Source organism: Dasypus novemcinctus, assembly GCF_030445035.2.
Source record: "Dasypus novemcinctus isolate mDasNov1 chromosome Y unlocalized genomic scaffold, mDasNov1.1.hap2 SUPER_Y_unloc_1, whole genome shotgun sequence".
Lineage (NCBI taxonomy): Eukaryota > Metazoa > Chordata > Mammalia > Cingulata > Dasypodidae > Dasypus > Dasypus novemcinctus.
Genome location: NW_027261977.1, coordinates 4,105,326 through 4,125,902, shown reverse-complemented (window position 1 = coordinate 4,125,902; position 20,577 = coordinate 4,105,326). Strand labels below are relative to the sequence as shown.

The window sequence follows — 20,577 nt, the reverse complement described above, 5'->3', positions numbered from 1 at the left end:
TATTTCTGATTTGGAGAAGTATCTGGTCAAATCTCTTGCCAGTTTTTTAAATGATATTTTTGTCTTTTTACTTTGAGCTATATGATTTTCTTTATATATGCTGGATATTAAGCTCCTATCAGATATATGGTTACAAAATATTTTCTTCCAATGGGTAGGCTGCCTTTTTACTTTGATAAACTCCTTTGAGGTGCAAATGGTTTTAATTTTGAGGATGTTCAATTTATCTATTTTTTCTCTCACTGCTCATGCTTTGATTGTGAAGTTCATGAAACCATTTCCTGATAAAAGATCCTGTAGATGTTTCCCTACATTGTCTTCCTAGGTGTGTATGATCTTGGCTCTTATACTTAGATATTTGAAACACACAGAGTGGATTTTTGTATAAAGCATGAGATGGCAATCCTCTCTCATTCCTGTGGATAGGCATATCCAGTTCTCCAAGCACCATTTTTTGAAGAGGACATTCTCTCCCAATGAGTGGACTTTGTGGCCTTGTCAAATATCAGATGACTATATAGGCAAGGATATATATATGAGTTCTCAGTTTTGGTTCCACTGGTCAGTATGTCATTGTCAGTGCCAATATCTTGCTGTTTTGACTACTAAAGTTTTAAATAGGTTTTAAAGAAGGTTGTGTCATTCTTCCAATTTCATTTTTCTTTTCAATATGTCTCTGGCTATTTGGGCCTTTTCCCTTCTGAATAAATTTCATATATGTTTTTCAGTTCAGTAAAAATGCTGTATTGACTTTTATTGGGGTTGCATTAAATCTGTAGATCAGTTTTGGTAATATAGACATCTTAATGATATTTAGTCTTCCCATCCATTAACTGGGAATATTATTCCATTTAGTTAAGTCTTCTTTGACTTCCTTTAACAATGTTGTGTAGTTTTCTGTGTATTAGTCTTTTTCATTAGTTAAATTTATTCCTAGGTATTTGATTTTTTAATTTATTATTGTAAATGGTACGTTTTCCTTGATTTTATCCTCAGATCACTCATTATTGGTATACGGAAATACTACTGATTTTTGCACAGTGATCTCATAATCTGTGACATGACTGAACTCATTTATAAGTTCTAGAAGCTTTGTGGTAGACCTTTCAGGGCTTTCTATGTATAGGTTCATGTCATCTGTAAATAGTGAAATTTTTACTTCTTTTTTTCCAATTTAGATAGATGCCTTTTATATCTAGTTCTTGCCTCAGTCTTGGGCAAGTTCTAACACAATATTAAATAGGGGGGCTGATAGTGGGCATCCTTGCTTTTTTCTGATCATAGAGGGAAAGATTTTAGGATTTCACCATTTTAAATGATGTTTGCTATGGGTTTCCATATATACCCTTTACAATATTCAGAAAGTTTCCTTCTCTTCCAATATTTCACAGTGTTTTTATCAAGAAAGGGTGTTGTATTTTGTCAAATGCTTTTTCTGCAGCTATACGTACGTTCATGTGAATTTTTTTTCTTTTGACATGTTTATGTGTTATAGTACACTGATTACTTTTCTTATGTTGAACCATCCTTGCATACCAGGGATGAAACCCACTTGGTTATGTTGTATAATTCATTTGATGTATTTACGAATATGATTAGCAAGTATTTTGTTGAGGATTATAGCATGTAGTTTCATTAGAGAGATTGGTCTGTAATTTTCCTTACTTATATTGTCTTTGTTTGGCTTTAGTATTAGGGTAATGTTGGCATCATAGAGTGAGTTATGGAACATTCCTTCTCTTTCAATTGTTTTGGAAGAGTTTAAGCAAGATTGGTGTCAGTTCTTTCTGGAATGTTTGTTAGATTCACCTGGGTAGCCATCTGGCCCTGGGCTCTTCTTAATTTGGAAGGTTTTAATGAGTGATTCTATCTCTTTACTTGTGATTGGTTTGTTGAGATCTAAACTTCTATCATCAATGTAGGCTGCTTATATGTTTCTAGAAATGTCCATTTCCTCAAATTGCCATCCTTATTGGCATATAGTTTTTCAAAGTATCCTCTTATTAAAGTCTTATTTCTATGAGGTTAGTGGAGATATTCCTTGTCTCATTTCATGGTTTTTGCCTTGACATTTTTTCTTTCTTAGTCTTACTAAGGATTACTTTTATTGATCTTCTCAATGACCCAGCTCTTGGTTTTGTTTATTTTTCTTGTGCTTTATTATTTTCTACTTCATTCATTCTCCTCTAGTCCTTGTTAATTATTTCTTTCTTCTTCCTTTGAGATTAACTTGGTGCTTTTTACTAATTCCTCCATGTGTGCAAATAGGTCTTCAATGTTAGCCCTTTCTTCTTTTTAGATGTATGAATTTATAGCTATGAATTTTCCTCCCAGGACAGCTTTTGCTTCATTGCATTAGTTTCATTATGTTGTTTTGTCATTTTCATTAGTTTCATAGTAGTAACAGATTTCTTTTGAGATTTCCTCCTTGACCCATTGTTTGTCTAAGAGTGTGTTGCTTGACTTCCATATCTTGGTGCCCAATCTGGGTCTCTGACCCTTACAGATTTCCAGCTACATTACACTGTTGTTAGAGAAATGATTTTGTATGATTTCAATCTTTTGAATTCATGGAGGCATTCTCTGAGGCCTAGCATGTGGTTTATTTTGGAGAATGATCTATGTGCACTGGAGAAGATTGTATATCATGCTGTATTTGGGGGTGATGTTCTGTATATGTCTATTAGGTCCAGATCGTCCAGTATATTATACAAAGTCTTTGTTTCTGTCAATTCTCTATTGAAATGTTTGATATAATGGTGATAATGGTGTATTAAAGTCCTCCACTATAATTGAGGAGACATCTATTCCTCCACTTACTTTTTTCCAGTGTTTGCCTCACATATTTGATTAGGTGACTATGGGAAAGGATTAATTTAATTTTCACAAGGGGCAGCCAGAACAGTCTCTGATGTTTAAGGAAGGAGGAGGGGGGTTCCAATATCTTTTGCATGCCAAGAATTTGAAAAAATGGTGCTAAAATGAGGGAGTGCTAATAGTGAGGGCTGAGGGCAGGGCTAGAGCAGGGAGAGCCAATGGTGAGGGCTGGGGGTCAGTGCCAATAGTGAATGTATACCCAATTTGAAAAGTGCACTGTAATGAAAGCAGTGCTGAGCCCATCAGCCCACCAGAGTGTAATGAGTGTGGGAGCAGGGAATTAGCCTGAGAACCAAGTAAACTAGTTAGATCTTATGGGTAGGCTGTAACCCCTGAAGTTCCCAATCAATGGCGAATAGGGAAGGGACTTGCTGGTTAGATTTAGGTTATAAATATCACTGTTTCTTGCTGTTTGGCACACCAACCATTATATCCAGGTTGAGCACCCATTCTTGCAAGGTCATTAATAAAATTATTTTCTTCTCCACAATGAGGTTACGTTTTGTTTTCTTATAGGTGCTGCTCTCTTTCTAACAGTGCATAAATGCTTTATGATTTTTCTTTCTCCTTCAAAGATTACCGCGTTTACTAATATGTAGTGTCCATCTTTGTTTCTTAAAATAGTTTTGCAATTGAAGTTCTTTTTGTCTGATATTAGTATAGATAGCCCTGCCCTTTTTTTTTTTTTTTTTTTTTGGTTATTATTTGCTTGTAACCTCTGAGTCTAAGCTGGGTTTCTTGTAGACAGCAAATACACGGTCATATTTCCTTATCCATTCTTCCAATCTGTGTCTCCTGACAGATGAGTTTAATCCATTAACATTCAATGTTACTCTCAAGGAATTATTTACATTAGCCACATTCTATGTGGACTCATGTATGGTATATGCTGTTTTTATTTCTCCTTTTGTCTTTTTAGTTGTTCTTACATTCTCATCCAATTCTATGTCTCTATTTTTTTCTTTCATCCTACAGAACTCCCTTTAGTATTTCTCGAAGGGCAGGTGCTTATTGACATACTCTCTTAGTTTATCTTTATCTGTGAATATTTTAAGCTCTTTATCATTTTTGAATGCCATCGTTACTGGATAGAGCATTCTTGGCTGGTAATTTTTATTCTTCCTTTAGTACCTTGACATTTCATAACACTGACTTCTTGCCTCCCTGGTTTAAGATGGGAAACCAGCACTTAATCTTTTTGAGCTTCCCTTGTATGTGATGTTTCTCTTTTCTCTTACTGCCTTAACTATTTTCTCTTTGTCATGAGCGTTGGATAATTTGACAAGTATATGTCTTGGGGTAGACCTGTTGGAGTTTATACATTTGGAGTGCACTGTGCTTCCTGAACCTGTACATCAGTCTCCTTCAATAGGTTTGGGAAATTTTCAGTCATTATTTCCTGCAACACCACTTCTGTTCCCTTTCTCTTCTCTTCTCCTTCTGCCTTCTCTTTTCCATATGCCTAAAATGCATACATTTGTGCATTTGTGTTGTCATTGAAATCCCTAAGTCCCTGCTAGAGTTTTTTTCTATCTTTTTACCTATCAGTTATACAATCTGTTTCATTTCACATGTGCTGTCTCCCACACAGTAATTCTTCCCACTGTTTCTTCACATCTGCTCTTATTTGCCGAAAGTGTATTTTTGATTTCTTGGATTATGCTATTCATCACTATATATTTGTTTTCTTTTTTGTTAATGTTTACAATTTCTTTGGTATGCTCTCCAAATGTTTCTTAGTATCCTTAATCTCTTCATTCACTTCATTAAATTTATCCATGATATTTGTTTGGAGAGCTTTGATTAATTTTTCCATATTCTGCTCCTCTTCCTGGTTTTTATTGTTAATTGGACTGGTCCATGTATTCTTGATAATTGGTATGGTTTCTAATTTTTTTTGCTTTCTGGTCATCATTTTATCTTTGTGGGTTTGTTAATCTTCTCCCTCTTGTCTCAGGGTTTTTTTTGGGGGGTACTGTTTTTGTGTGTGTTTTAAGTTTTCTCTTCCATACTTTGTTCTTCTATATTCTATTTCTTTGTCATTTTCTGTTACCTTGAAGGAAAATATTAGGGCCAGCAAAAGGAAAAGAGATAAGAAAAGAATATGTGTATAGTAGTATTAGTAATAGATTTTAGCAGAAGAACCATATAAGACCTAGTAGAAAAAATATTAAACTCATGTAAGCAGTGTATAGTTATAGGAATAAAAAGATGGAGCACCTACAATGAAATGAGAAACAATATGGAGAAGAATATTGTATGAATTAAAGGTTAGCAGGATCAGGAAAGAGGGAGTAAAGAAAGGACAATAACATAAAGAGTTAATAAAAGATAGAAAACAGAATAGAAGTGTTAAAAATCAAGAGCCAGAACAAGTGGGGGCTAAACAAAGAGAGGTAGAATGGAAGAACAACAACAGAAAGAGGAAGGTAGAAAGGTGTAGAAAGGAAAAGAGGTAGCACTGGTAGCCAAAATCAGTACACACAACAAGGAGGACATTTAGGAAGAGGAAGCACAGAAACAATAAAGAATTGGCAATAGAGAAATAAAGAAAAAAAAAAAAACAGTAGAAAGAAAGAAAGAAAAAAGGCTGGGGATAAACAAGATAACCAGGGGGGAATAAACAAGCCCTCAAGCAGACAGTCAATCAAACAATTAAAAAAACAAAACAAAAGACTTCCCTCTTAAGCTCTTATTTAGGGAAAATAAGAGACCCAAGGGAAGGTAATACAAGGATAATTTCTTTCCCTGTCTCAAAGTAACAGCCAGATCTTAATACCCCAGTCAGTCACTACTCTAAGAGGAGCTGGAAACTGAACCAGAGACCTTGCACATTCAAGACTGAAACCCTTCACTTAGCCAAACCATGCAGCTGGTCAACCTGTCTGCAAAACGTCCCCTTCCTGGGACAGAATTGACTCTTTGCAGTTGAATAAACTGATTAGGAATCTGTCCTTCCCCATTTCTCCCTTCCTCACTTCTCTCTCTCAGGGCAGCAAGAAGCCCATGTGAGAGCTCACCTCTGAAATTCACATGGGACCCTGGTGAATAAAATTGAACTATGGAAAATAATGACTCTCAGTCTTCCTAAGAAAGAGCATGCACACCTTGTCAGGAACTTTAAAAATGCTCTTGGAAGGCTACCAAGCACTTCCTACTATATCCCTCCCTTAGGTGCATTGCACAAAATTATTTAATTGCCTGGCTCCACTTTATTCCCAGAGGTAACCACAGAGGTTAGGTAAATCTGTCTGCCTCAGCAGATTTACCTCTCTCTTCTACATGGTTTATCTTCAAGTTAGCTGGTATGCTCCTTAAAGCTCAAAAAATCAGGTCCAGACAATTGAACCCACACTCGTAGAATGCCTCTCCACCCTTCATCAGAACCCTCCCATTCTTGGAGTTTTTCTCCTCTGGCTGTGTGATCAGTGAGGTTCATGGAAAGCTGACACTTCTTGCCCTGTGGAGGGTCAGATGCCCAGGGTTTACCTTGAGTTACCACTGTTTTTGTCGTGTTTTCTCATTCTTGATATCCAGCAGCCTCCTATTTGTGGGTTCCCAAAACAGCTCACTTAGGCAGGATATGTCCCCACTCTGTCATTTTTTTGTAGGAGAGAGGAAGGTTCACTTTTCTGACATCATCTTGCCCTGTCTCCCCCTGTATTTTCAATGTCACATTTATGGAGTCTAAATCTCCTTAAAAATAAAAAAATTAAAAATTAAAAAAATTTTAAAAGCAAAGTCATTATACAAAAGCCATTTTCAGTAATTTGCTGTGTCCAGTCCTGGCACTGGGGAAGAGAATTTTTTTTTTCTAATTTTTTTATTTTTTATTGACTTTGTAATAATATTACATTAAAAATATATATGTGAGGTCCCATTCAACCCCATCCCCCCACCCCCCCTCCCCCCCCCAACAACACTCGTTCCCATCATCATGACACATCCATTGGATTTTGTAAGTACATCTTTGGGCACCTCTGCACCTCATAGGGACACCATACATAGAGAGAGTAATTTTCTGATCTTTAGCCTCTTCTTGCTCTTCTATTGATGCTGTACAGTGTCCTACTGGCTTCCAGAGTATCAAAATAGAAATTCTTCTGAATTCTAAAGTCATGAGTTTTCTTTCCTTTCTTAAAATGACCTAAAATTGTCTTTTTTTAAAGATACATAGATCACAAAAAGTGTTACATTAAAAAATAAAAGAGGTTCCCATATATACCACACCCCAACTCCCTACTCCCCCCACATCATCAACCTCTTTTATCATTGTGCCATGGCTTTCAATGGTTTGGGTAAGACTTTTCTCATTAATGAATAAAATATCCATTGTTCATTGTTGATTTAACTATTCATAAACTCAGTTAATTGACTAATGGCTTAAATCCCTGAAATACCTTCACAGTACCAATAAGGCCAGTGTTTACTTGACTAGAGAACTGGAAACAATAATTAAGCCAAGGTGACACATGAACTTAACTATCACCATCCACCCTTATCAACTTGACACTATAAATATCTCTTTAAATCATACTTAGTCTCTAAATAAAAGTAATAGCAGTCATACTTTTGCCTAAAAGAATTCAACATTTTTTTTACATTTTTACCATCTTTTTTAAAAAGATACATGAATCACAACAAATGTTACATTAAAACATATAATAATTTCCCATATAACCCACACCCCACCCCACTCTCACTCATTCCACATCAACAATCTCTTTAATCATTGTGGCACATTCATTGCATTTGGTGAATATATTTTGGAGCACTGCTGCACTGCATGGATTATAGGTTACATTGTAGTTTACACTCTCCTAGTCCATTCAGTGGATTATGGCAGTATATATAATGTCTGTCCCTGCAATATCATTTGGAACAACTGCAGATCCTGAAAATGCCCCAAATCACATCTCTTCTTCCCTCATCCAGCCCTTAGCAATTCCTGTGGCTAATCTCTCCACATCAATGATACAATTTCTTCCTTTGCTAGAGTCACAATAGTTTGATAGTATAATACCAGTAAGTCCACCCTAATTCATATTTTATTCGTTCATCCTGTAGACCCTGGGATGGTGATGTATACACCACCTCTAAATCAAGTCAGGATGTGTTTCTCCTCCTTGCAGTTCTGTGTACAAACATGAATGCCCTAGAGAACCCAGACATGGATGAAAGTCTTTGGATAATATTACTTCTTAAAACTGGTGTCCTATAATTTAAACACTATGACAGAGAGTTAATACATCTCTGTTATATGATATGGGGGTAAGACAGCATAGTTGTTTGATATATATGTACTCCAGAAAATAATATTCTTCAAACTGATTCATTCCTGTGGCCTTGAACCTATTGTCGATGAGAGCATTTGATTAGATTACTTCAGTAGGGCATGACCCACTGTGGGTCTTAATCCTCTTGCTATAGTCCTTTATAAATGGATGACTACAAAGAAAGGAGACTGAGAGGAACCCTAGAGGCTGAGGGAGGAAACCACAGAACCCAGGAAGCTAAAAATGATAAGACCCAGATGAGTCTAATGCCTTGATTTGGATATTTTATGGCCTTAGAATTGTAAGCTTATAAGCCAATAAATCTCCATTATAAAAGCCAACCCATTTATGGCTTATTGCCTTGGCAATCTTTAGCAAACTAAAACAGAAATTTGTGCCAAGAGTGGGGTGCTGCTATGAAAATACCAAAAACGCTATAAGGTTTTTTAAATAGGTAAAGGGAAGATTCTGAATGAATTGTGAGAGGGTTAATAGAAAAGGTCTAGACTGCTTTGAAGAGACTGTTGGTAGAAATACAGATGTTGAGAATACTTCTGGTGAAGCTTTAGACAAAAATGATGAATGTGTTGTTGCAAACTAGAAGAAAGATAACCTTTGCTTTAAAGTGGTAACAATTTTGATAAAATTGACATCTAATATTATATGAAGGCAGAATTTGGAAGTGCTGAGTTTGGCTATTTAGCTGAGGAACTTTCCAAACTAAATGTGGAAAGTATGACCTGGCTTCTCATCCCTCACTTGAGAGGAAAATAATAAGATGAGAACTGAACTCCTGGGCACACAGGAAAGAAATTGTTGGTTTGGGAAGTTCTGAGTTTCCAGAAAATGAGTCCCCAAAGAATAGTACCCCATGTGAGATTTAATTAACCATAGAACTGCTCAGTCATTTCATTACAAGATAGGATTGGAAATAAAGTTATCCTGTGAGAATAAGGTCTTATTACCTAAGGGACTGTACCCCCACTGTGCTGCATGTTAAAAGGACTAGGTTTTTGTGCAATCTGTATGACCAGTTCCTCTGCCAGTCTAGTAAGAAATTACCAAAATGGGAGAGATTATGGGAAAATGACTTAAAAAATAGAAATGTGGAAGCTGAGGTCTGGACTGAAGACATCTCAAGCCAGGAGAATATACCCATCCCTATGTGCAGAAGGAGGAGAATGACCTGGCACTTGAAGAAGGTAGGCCTTCCACCCAACTCTTCAGGGCCAGTGCTACCAACCAACCTTCAGAAAGGATGGAGCACATTCCCCAGGACTGGGAAGGGTAAGGCCACCACCCTCAATGTTCTGGGGAGGTTGAGTCTGTGCTCCAGAAATTGGAAGAGTCTGGCCATCAACCCTGTGTTGTCAGAGGGTGAGGTCTAGAGTTTGTCTGCAACTCTGTTGCTTTGTAAGGGTGGATCCTAGAATGTGGTCACTGGAAAAGTTTTTGGAGGGTAGGGCTACCACTCCATCAATCCCCAAGAAGAAGAATGGTTTTATAGATGATTTTCAGCCTTAAAATCTAGTGGAGTGTGTTTTGGAGGTTTTTGAAATTGTTTTGTATACAGGAATCCTATATTCCTTAAAATTGCTCCCTATGGTAATGGGAACTATATATTTTGACAATCCCTCTTTGTATTTTGGAAGCATATATAATTTGTTCTCAGTTTCAAAATCCACAGCTCTAGGGGAATTATGCTCAACCAAAGACTACACCTATAACCAAATTTGATAAGAGTTTTTACTTAATGTTGCAGTGGAGTTAATGTACTTTGCATATGTGCAACAGGAAATAATTTTCCTGAAACTGGTCCATCCTGTTGGTGTGAACCTGTTGTAGATGGGATAAGTTGATTTGCTTACTTCAGTAAGATGTGAGCTAGAGTTGATCTTCTTTAAAAATGCATGTGACCTTTCTACACATGCCTCTTCTGTCACTTTCACTATACCTGTGTTTGGTTCTGGGTCTGGTGTAAACTCAGGGAACCTGGATATCTGGATTGTCCATATGACAATCCTGAGCCTCAGCAGACTTGTAACTCCTACCCTGTGGTTCATTGGACTTACCCTGCCCAGCTAACAGGATGGTGAAGAAGGTCAACTACCACACCAGGGAGCCAAGAGTGCCTACAGCTGCAAACAGAGAAGTGCATCCATCATCCATGTGGAATCTAAACCCCCTCTGATATAGAGGTGAAGTGGACATAACCATTCCAGGGTATGGATTAGAGTGGACTTACTGATATGCTACTATGAAACTATTGTGATTAGTAATGGAATAAATTGTAGCATTGATGTGGAGAAAGTGGCCATGATAGCTGCTGAAGATAGGGAGAGGGAAGAAGAAGTATGATGTGGGAGCATTTTCACGACTTGGAGTTGTCCTGGGTGGTACTACAGGCACAGATGCTGGACATTGTGTGTCCTGCCATGGCCCACTGGGTGGACTTGTGGAGTGTGTAAAATACAATGTAAACCATTATCCATGTGGTGCAGCAGTGCTCCAAAATGTAGTCACCAAATGCAATTAATGTGCCAAGATGATGAAAGAGGCTCTTGATTTGGGGCAAGTGGTGTGAGTGGGATGGGGGTATATGGGAACATCTTATACTTTTTGAATGTAACATTAAAAATATAAAAAAAAATAAAAAAAGAGTGAACACAGCTTTTTCATGCCCTGAGGTTGTGGGTCATCGGGAGCCACTGCAGTCTGTTGTCACCTCTCTGGCATTAGCGCAAAGCTACAACCCCTGAGACTCCTGGCCCCGTCTCCTGCTCTTCCCCTCCTTTCTCTCTGCCTTTTCCCCCCTTTTCTCTCCCCCACCCGTCTTTGAATCTGCATTTTAATTTCTTTTCTTTTCTCTGCTTCCTCCCATCCCCACCCTCTCCCTCTCTTGCCCAGTCACCCCACCGGTGGCCCAGGCCCCAGGGCGCTCCCTTCGCCCTACCGCACCCACCCTCCCCCGTGGGGGCCTGAGAACAGTAGCCGCACCAGGCCACCGCATTTGACCCCTGGCTTGCTGCTCCAGCCTGTCTAAGCGCCCACATTCTTCTCCAACAGAGTGAGCCGTAGGACCTGCTGAGCAAAATGGGAAATGAGGCAAGTAGCTTTTGGAAATGTGCTCACACTTTGATGCTGATGAAGCTAAAAGGTTAGGAAAGAGATTTAAGGACATCGATTTGGACAATTCTGGTTCTTTGCATGTGGAAGAGTTCATGTCTCTGCCAGAGTTACAACAGAATCCTTTAGCACAGTGAGTAATAGATATATTCCACACGGATGGGAATGGAGAAGTAGACTTTAAAGAATTCATTGAGTGAATCTCTCTGCATGTGGTGCAGCAGTGCTCCAGAATGTCTTGGCCAGGTACAGTGGATGTGTCATGATAATAGAAGAGGTTTTTGATGTGGGAGGGGTGTAGTGGGTGGGGTGGAGGTATATAGGGACCTCATATATTTTATTTTATTTTATTTTATTTTTTCACTATCTTTTTTCAAGTTTTTTAGATCACAGAAAATGTTACATTAAAAAACATGAGGTTCCCATATATCCCACTCTCCACCCCCACCTCCATCAATTTTAATTGTATTTTTGAAGATACATCGTGCCCAAAAAATGTTACATTAAAAAATATAAGAGGTTCTTATATATCCCATCCCCCCACCTGACTTCTCCCACATCAGCAACCTCTTTCATCATTGTGGCACATTCATTGCATTTGGTGAATACTTTTTTTTTTTTTTGCTGTTCACATATTATGTTTTTTTATTTATTCATTTTCTTAAAAAATATTACATTCAAAAAACATGAGGTCCCCGTTTACCCCCACCACTCCCCCCACAGTAACATTCTCCCCCATCATCAAGACATATCCATTGCGTTTGGTGAGTACATCTCTGGGCATCGCTGCACCCCCATGGCCAATGGTCCACACCATAGTCCACACTCTCCCATGTTCCATCCAGTGGACCATGGGAGGACATAATGTCTGGTAGTTGTCCCTGCAGCACCACCCAGGACAACTCCAAGTCCAGAAAATGCCTCCACATGTCATCTCCTCCTCCCATTCCCCGCACCCAGCCGCCACCATGGCCACTTTTTCCACACCAATGCCACATTTTCTCCATTATTAACCACATTAATTCATGAATAGAATATCATTAAGTCCACTCTAATCCTTACTGTATGCCTCTTTCCTATGCACCTTGGCTTGGTTGTGTCCATTCCACATCTATGTCAAGAGGGGGCTTAGATTCCACATGGATACTGGATGCAATCCTCCTGCTTTCAGTTGTAGGCACTGTAGACTCCATGGTGTGGTTGTTGACATTCTTCAACTCCATGTTAGCTGAGTGGGGTAAGTCCAATAAATCAGAGTGTAGGAGCTGAAGACTGTTGAGGCTCAGGTTCTGGTTATCATATTGTCAGTCCAGTGATTCAGATCCCCTAGATATATCTTAAACCCCAGCACCAACTACAATTCCAGTAAAGTAGCAGGAAAGGCTTGTGAAAAGAGATCACATCTGAGTCCAGCTCCATCATGCAGAAACACCAACTCCAAAGAAGGGCCAAATGACATGACAGTGAACTCCATCTGCCATGACCATAAAACCTGTTGGTCTCTTTAGCCCTCAGAAGAATAAATACCTGGGGTTGTATCTACTTTATCTGTCTCTGAGACTCTGTTCAGGTGTGCATAAGGGCAATCCTTCTGACAACCTCCAGACTCTTTTTTAGAGACTCATAACCATATAAACTCATTTGTCCTTTCCATTTCCCCCTTACTTTAGGTCAAACAGCCTTTTTAACTCCTGTTATTATATGTAGACAAGGATATTCTGCTGGTCTGCATTGAACCTTTAATTCAAGGTCATTTTCTAGTTACATCATCAGCTGGTACTTGGTAGTGATCCCTCGGTGCCAGGGAGGCTCATCCCCGGGTGTCATGTTCCATGCTGGGGTAAGGCAGTGCACTTACATGCTGAGGTTGGCTTTGATACTGGCCACATTTGAGTAACACAGAGGCTGTCAGGAGGGAACACTTAGGCACAGTGCTGCTCTAGGCATTGTTCTTATTTCAGGTGTATAGGCTTACAAGCATAGTCATTAGTATCAGGGGCTCACTGTTGGACCCTCATTCATTCCTGGTCCTTGCTGTTGCACCCGAGGGACTGCTGCTGCTCCCCTAGGGACCATGACAGAGCCCCCCCAGCCAGGAGCCCAGTACCCCCTCAGCTGTTGTTTTTAATTGTTTCCACTATGAGTATATCCAAATATTTCCATGCACCCTGGACACATGCCCTGTATAACTCCCTGTCACCATATGTCCCCTGTCAATAACACCCCATACCAGTATTCCTCCACTGCCATTGTTGAACCATTCTGTGATCCAAAACTTCCTGAAAAGTGAAGCCCAATATAATGTCAGGTTCCCTTACTAGTAAAATGGAATATAGCAATGAGTTTAAAGGTTAGATATAGAATACATATTGATTTGGAAAAATTCTACATCCTATCTTTTTCTTTTCTTTTTTCCTAATTATTAAGCTTCTCTTAACAAGAGCCATAGATCACAGTAATTCATATATACAATATACAGTACTCCCACATATCCAATATAAACCCTTTTCCCTTCCACAGCCATAATCTTTTAACTTATTCATATCACATTTACTGAAACTGATGTACAGATATTGAGACAATAGCTTTCAAAAAAGGTAACATTTGTGATTACATTGTGGTTTATACTTTAGGCTATACAGTTTTCTAAATTTTTAGTTATCCTATGTTTTACATTATGGTTTACATTATTAGTCTGCCATCCCCTATATGTTTTCAGTGTAATATTACATGTTTTATATCCATCCTTGTGTACACTTGTGAAACACTTCTATTGCCCTCACAGTTACGTTGGTTCCATCTATTCAATATTTAATTCCCCCTCCCCTTGGGGCCCACAGTGACAGTCAATCTTCACTTCTTGAGGAGCCATGTTCAGAGATACTTGCAACAGTGTTGAGGGCTTGACTTGCTCAACTGCCCTAATGCCCTGGGAGCCACCATTTCTCTTGAGAGATACAGTTCCCTCTATTTGATGGCATTAGTCCTCCACAGGATGTGGGTCTACCTTCACTCTCATTATATGGGTCTCTACCCATGGTATAACCCACTCTGGCAAAATGAGCATTCACATATTCACTAGGAGTCTGTCCTACATCAGATTATCCCCTTTAAATATCTTAAACAGGTAACTTTCCTAATTATATATTGAAAAGGTTTTCTCAGCATTATACTCTCAACCAACACCTGACATTTTCCTAAGTTCGTATGTTGTCCCACCCTCCCCCCAATTTCTTGGGCAATATTATCCATCTGCCCATTCCTAGACCCCCTCAAGCTCTCAAAGCCCCATCCAAAGGTAACCCAATGCCCCCATTTTATCCCTTCCTTGTACACATACTTACCTCCAGCTTATCCATAGATTTCACCCATGTAGATGTCAGCTTACATCCTTCCTCTATCCCCCGATTTCCTGTAAGCCTATCTTCCAGTCTCTAGCTCTCTGAGGCAGCTTGCTTATTTCATGTCACTGAGGTGATGTAGTATTTGTCCTTCAATGCCTGGGTTACTTCACTCAACATAAGGTTCTCAAGATTCATCCATGTTATCACGTGAGTTTGTAGTGTATTTGTTCTTAAAGCTGAGTAGTATTCCATTGTATGTATATACCACATTTTATTGATCCTCTCATCTGTTGATGAGCATTTGGGTTGATTCCAACTTTTGGCGATAGTGAACAATGCTGCTATGAACATTGGTGTGCATATATCTGTTTGTGTCCTTGTTTTCAGTTCTGCTGTGTATATACCCAGCAGTGGAATTGCTTGGTCATATGGCAAATCTGTGGTTAGTTTTTTGAGAAACTGCCAAACTGTCCTCCAGAATGGTTGGATCCTTCTGCATTCCCACCAGCAGTGGATGAATGTTCCTATTTCTTCACATCCTCTCCAGCATTTGTATTCTTCTGTTTTTTTCATAGCTGTCAATCTTATGGGAGTAAGATGGTATCTCATTGCAGTTTTGTTTTGCATTTCCCTGATAGCTAAAGATTTGGAGCATTTTTTCATGTGCTTTTTAGCCATTTGTATTTCTTCTTTGGAGAAGTGTCTGTTTAAATCTTTTTCCCATTTTTTAAATGGGTTGTTTATCTTTTTATTTTCAAGATATAGGAGTTCTTTGTATATGCAAGTTATAAGCCTCTTATCAGATATATGGTTGCCAAATATTTTCTTCCATTGTGTAGGGTCCCTTTTTACTTTCTTGACAAACTCCTTTGAGGTGCAGAAGGCTTTAATTTTGAGGAAGTCCCATTTATTTATTTGTTCTTTTGCTGCTTATGCTTTTTGTGTGATGTTCATGAAGCCATTTCCTATTACAAGGTCTTGTAGATGTTTCACTACACTGCTTTCCAAGGTCTTTATGGTCTTGGCTCTTAAATTTAGGTCTTTGATCCATCTTGAGTTGATCTTTGAATGTAGCATATAAAAGAAAATAAAAAAGAAGAAAAAGAATTCATTGAAGGAGCCTTTTAGTTCAGTGTCAAAGGAGACAAGGAACAAAAGTTGAGGTTTGCATTCCGTATCTATGACATGGATAAAGATGGGTATACAGCTGAAGGTGATGGTGGGGAACAATCTGAAAGCTACACAGTTAATGCAAATTGTAGACAAAACCATAATAAATGCAAAAAAGGATAGAGATGGAAGAATATTCTTTCAAGAATTCTGTGCTGTTGTAGGTGACCTAGCTATCCACCAATAGATGATGGTAGATGTGTGACTCTTTTAAAGAGTCCTACCAGACACTTTTCCTTTCTTCTCCATCTCTGAAGATCTGCTCGAGATGTCCAGCATTGCTCTTTGTGTGTATTTAAATGGAAGTATTTTTCTCTGTGAAGTCACATTTTCCAACATGAGTCTTATGAAACCAACCAAGTGTATTGAACTCTTATTCTCTCAATAACCCTGTGTAGCATTTTAAAGTCTAAAGAATAAAAAAATGAAAAGAGCTTATCATTGTGGTGAAGAAAGAAAAGGTTTTCGTTTTTTAATTTATTTTTCTTTATCTCTACTAACCAGAAAGTATCTATATATATGTGTGTAAATATTTATATATAGATATATGTAGCTTTCTGTATATGTAATTGGTTGGCTTTAATTTAATATACATGATTTAGGAACAAAATGATAGTGTAAAAAGTGCCAAGCTGAATATAAGTGTTCAAAATCATGGATATATACATCCTTACTTTTATTTCACACAGTTTTATATATAGATAGAAGAATGTGCAATTTGAGTTTTTTTATTAAGCCAGCTATTTACTTTTTCCTGTGCTTTCTCCTTTGAAAGACTGACAAAGCATTTGTTAACATCCCATTATTTACCTTAATTACACTTTTGTAAAAATGGAGTCTGCAACTTTATTTATATCTATGAATATATCTATCTATCTATCTATCTATCTATCTGTCCATCTATCTATCTATCTATCTATCTATCTATCTATCTATCTATCTATCTATCTATCTATCTATATATATATATATATCCAGGGATTATGTCTCATGGCAGAGCTGCTTTTAATACATCTCTTCCTGACAGAGTATAGTTCAGTGCTTTTGCCAAGAGCTAGTCTTCTATTCATATTGTGATTGCACAATGTTGATGGCTGTTTCATTCTGTGACTTTGTAACTCAGAGACTTGATGTTTATTAAATGTTCCTGAGTAAAAGTTAGTTATGTGCAATGGCTATTTTATAGAAGAACAGACACTGTCTGAGGCAATCATGATTTAGCTTGTGCATTACTTAATAAAGAATACCTGAAGGAATCATGTAACTGCATAGGATATACAATTTCGTTTCATGATATGGTTAAATGATTCGTCATTAAATTTATGTGTGAACCTTGGATTTCCCTTCTGTGTTTTAAAAGCCTTGGAGCTTATCTAAATAACTGGTGATATTTAATGTGCGTGAATGGATCTAAACACCCATACATACTTGTGATATAAATGGGAGAAATTTTGTTAATCTACATGCCACAGAAGAGCAAAGTTTTATCCAAATTTAAATCCCTTTAAGTTTTTTACACAGGCATAGAGCGTGGATGACATTTTCTTCATCTGTTCATACAATTTGTAATGAATGATAATAACGTAATAAATTTGTGTAACATAAAAAAATGAATGAAAACAGACAGAGGGGCTGCAGAGAAAGAGAGCAGAGGCTGAAAAAACAAGCTGCAATAATTGAAGCAATGAGAGCCAGAGAAGACTGATGCCCAGATTTGGACATTTGCAGGACCTCAGAAGAGTAGGCTTGTAAGTTAATAAATTCCCATTGGAAAACACAAATATATTTCTCATATATTGCCTTGGCAGTCTTCAAAATCTAAATCAGTTTGGGAAGAAAATAACAAAATTTGAATTTATGTACATATGCAAACCCTCAAAACATTTTTTTTTAAAGTAAGAAGTTGCATAGCCATATTAGTCCCTTTTTTCTGCTACTGTTCATGTGGACATGGCTTGTATATATAATTACCTTCTCCCACTACTGATTCCATATTTGTCTTATGCTCAGCAAGCACCTCCTCAAATCCTGGTTATTAGCTTCATGGGACAACACAAACCATCATTGCTATAGGGTCTGGTACATTAGTAGTCCTACCTGTGTTGTGTGGGGTATTAGTCAGGAATCTCTAGGGAAACAAAACCAACAGGAAATGCCTGTAAATAGTATAATTTTAATAAAATTGTCTCAGGCAACCATTGGCAGGCTGCAAGTTCAGAGACTCTGATGAAGGTCCTGGATGAGTTCCCCAGGAGATGCTGATTGTCTGAAGTAGAGATGGCAATTCTTTCTCTGAGAACTGAACTCACTTCTCCTATTAAGGCCTTCATCTGATTGGATAAGACATCAGCCTTTGCTGACAGCAATGTCCTCATTTGATTGTAGATGTAACCAGCCATCTATGCAATCAACTCACTGATCATTAAAGTCCATGAACTGTCTTGTATTAATATTATAATGAGCCCAGTGCTTGCTTGAACAACTAACTGGGCACCATTAACAGTCCAAGTTGACACATTAGCCTACACAGTCCATCACTTGTCAACTTAGCCACCATACATATAATTTCAAAACATTTTCAACCCCTAAATAAAAATAACAGTGATATATTCTTTTCCTCCTAACAATACTCAATTGCCCTGCATACAAACGGAAACACACTAACCCCCTCTGCCCCACCCCCAGAATACTGTGTAAGTTCTTTGGTGAAACTCACTCATAAAATTGGCATCTTTAAATACTATGACATAAAACTAAAACAACTTATATGGTAAGGGGAAAGATAGGGAAGAGAACAAGATATTCATTTTATATACAAATACAAACATATTCATAACAAAACAAGGAAGAAACATTCATGACTATTACAATCTTTTATCTGTAACTGGTCCTATGTTCAAAGTTCATATTTACAACTTACTTCTTCCACTACCCATTCCATGTTCCTTTTACCATCAGCAAGCACCCCAGAATACCGTGGTTCTTTGCCTGGTTGGAAAATCCAAACTTCCATTCCTGATTTTTCTGAGCCTTTATTAGTACTACCTTGATTATGTTTCATAGTTTTCCACCGTTTTTCATAAAAAGCCATGCTAGTGCTAAGTACCTAGATGCCCTAGGGGACCTTCTGCTTTACCTCCATGGGTACTTGCAGTCCTATATCCCCTTGATAGGCCAGATGAATCACCCCAGCCAGTACAGTAACTCCTTTCTTTCCTGTTGATTCAGAGGCATGGGGAGCCCAAAGTTGACAGGTAGCAGTCTTACTTTCCAGTTAAAATCAATTCTTGTTTTCCCTGGTAGAAGCACTCATCCTTTTGGAATGAATAACTGTAGACCAGAAGAGCTTAAGCCTCCAGGCACAAGTAGCATAAATCTTCTAGAGAATCACCAGAAGTAATAGTGAGAGGTACCATTCCCATTTCCATACATTGAATCCTGATTATGGGAGAAATAGCACCATGGAGTCAATGCTGATTTAGAGCATGCAGAGCCTCATGGAGAACATTGCCCCAGCCCTGAAAAGTATTGCCACCTAGTTGGCACCATAATTAAGTCTTCAAAAGGCCATTCCATGGTTCTTTCAATTCGGCTATTTCAAGATAATGGGGCACTTGGTAAGACAAATGAATTCCATGAGTATATGCCTGTTCTTGCACATCATTTGTTGTGAAGTATGTTCCTTAATCAGAAACAATGCTGTATGGAATGTCATGGTGCTGGATAAGATATTTTGCCATCCATAGCTGATACTTTTGGTAGAAGCATTGTGTGCAAGTAAGGCAAAAGTTACTCATAGTATGTGTCTATTCCAGTTAAAAGAAATCAATGCCACTTCCATGATGGTAGTGGCCCATCATAATCAACCTGCCACCAGGTAGCAGCCTGGTCACCTCAGGGAATGGTGCCATTCCAGGGACTGAGTGCATGTCTCTGCTGCTGGCAAATTGGGTCCTCAGCAATGGCTGTAGCCAGGTCAGCCCTGGTGAGGGGAAGTCCATGTTGCTGAGCCCATGCATAACCTCCATTTCTACTACCATGTCCACTTTGTTCATGAGTCCATTGAATAAGAAAAGAAAATCCGGGGAAAGAGGGTGGCTGTTATCCACAGGTGGGTCATCTTATCCATTTGATTGTGAAAAGCTTCCTCTGCTGATGTCACTCTGATTAACGTTCAGAAGGCACAAAAGTTTTCATGTTTCTTCCCACTCAGAAATGTTTATCTGCATACCTCTTCCTCAGACCTCTTCGTCCCCAATTTTCCAGTCATGTTCCTTCCAAGATCCTGATCATCCAGCCAAACCATTGGCAAAAGCCCATAAATCAGTGTACAAATGCACTCTGACCATTTTTCCTTTCAAGCAAAATGAACAACCAGATGAATTGCTCAAAGTTCTGTAAACTGAGAGGCTCTGCCATCACCGCTGTCGTTCAGGGACTTCCCAGCATTAGGCTGCAATTCTGTAGCCCTTTACTTTTGGATGGTAATTCCATATTGTGCAGAACCATCTGTAAACAATACCTGAGCTTTCTCTTCCTCAGTTTACTGATGATAAGGAACTCACCAAGAGACCATAACTGTCAGCTGGAACAGAGAAGGAAATGTGGCAGGAATGGGCATTTGGGGCACTTCCTCATATAAACCATTTGTGCCCTCAGGAACCCTAGAGCCATATATCCTATATACAGTTTCCACTTTATGATGAAGCAAAGCTGTGCACAGCCAACTTTCTGGTTTGGTGAGTCAGATAATACCCATCTTATGAGAGGCATGTCAGTTAATT

At 38.4% G+C, this 20,577-nt stretch overlaps 1 pseudogene; it reads left to right on the top strand.

The window, feature by feature from the left end:
* Nucleotides 1–11,246: 11,246 nt before the first annotated feature.
* Nucleotides 11,247–15,998, top strand: LOC139438587 (calcineurin subunit B type 1-like; annotated as a pseudogene).
* Nucleotides 15,999–20,577: the final 4,579 nt, after the last annotated feature.